Raw genomic sequence first — 432 nt, 5'->3', positions numbered from 1 at the left:
CCAGGTTGGAGTCTGGAGTGCAGTGGCATGATCTCGGCTCACTGCAGCCTCTGCTTCCTGCATTCAAGTGATTCTCCTGCCTCAGCCTCCTGAGTAGCTGGGACTACAGGTGGGCACCACCATGCCCGGCTAATTTTTTGCATTTTTAGTAGACACAGGGTTTCACCATGTTGGCCAGGATGGTCTCGATCTCCTGACCTCATGATCTGCCCACCTTGGCCTCCCACAGTGCTGGGATTACAGGCGTGAGCCACCGCTCCCGGCCTTTTTTTGGTAATTTTTTATTGAAATATAGCATAGTATAGATATAGGAAAATGCAAAAGCTTACATGTACAATTCAACAAATTTTCGCTAGGCAAACACAGTGTCTCTCCAGCACCCAAATTGAGAAACAGAATGTCAGCAGCATCCCCAAAGCCCCCGAGGCTCCG

This window comes from Cebus imitator, unplaced genomic scaffold, assembly GCF_001604975.1.
Source record: "Cebus imitator isolate Cc_AM_T3 unplaced genomic scaffold, Cebus_imitator-1.0 Scaffold1, whole genome shotgun sequence".
NCBI lineage: Eukaryota > Metazoa > Chordata > Mammalia > Primates > Cebidae > Cebus > Cebus imitator.
This window is presented reverse-complemented; position numbering follows the sequence as displayed.